General features: G+C 29.7%; 1 protein-coding gene across 1 annotated transcript in view; it reads left to right on the top strand.

The window, feature by feature from the left end:
- Positions 1 to 461, top strand: part of LOC105447985 (zinc finger protein 525-like) — a 2,621-nt gene that overhangs the window by 1,650 nt on the left and 510 nt on the right. The gene's annotated exons all lie outside the window — the stretch shown is intronic.

Here is a 461-nt window from a genome sequence, read left to right as displayed (position 1 = left end):
GTTGCTCGTTGCGCTTTTTTTCTCCATTTTTCTTTTTATTTATTTTTCTAATGCAACATTCAATATACTCCTGAATCGGAAAACTGTTGACTAGAGCTGATCCGTGTAAAAAATATTTCTGTGTTTTATATTTCTTCTAGTTTTTAAAACATAAATATATAAGTAAATACAAAATAACGCAAATGATACGATTGAAAAACAAAGATGTATAAATATTTAATGGATATCTTTGACGCAACAATATTATGTTTGTTTTCTATTCCTGCTCTAAACTGCACTCGAACTCCCATTCTTACTTTTGCCAAATATCAAACATGAATCTATATTTACTTTAAATGCAAAGAGTGTACACTAGTTTAGATGCAGTAGAGATCAGTGAAAAGTTGCTTCTTTATGCAAGCGAAAAAGCTAACGTTTAATTTACTTGCACTCCACCCAAATTCAAATCTATCGTTGAAAAG

Source organism: Wasmannia auropunctata, unplaced genomic scaffold, assembly GCF_000956235.1.
Source record: "Wasmannia auropunctata unplaced genomic scaffold, wasmannia.A_1.0 LD336090.1, whole genome shotgun sequence".
NCBI classification, from domain to species: Eukaryota; Metazoa; Arthropoda; class Insecta; order Hymenoptera; family Formicidae; genus Wasmannia; species Wasmannia auropunctata.
Note: the sequence above shows the minus strand (reverse complement) of the source record. Positions and strands in the feature narration are given on the sequence as shown.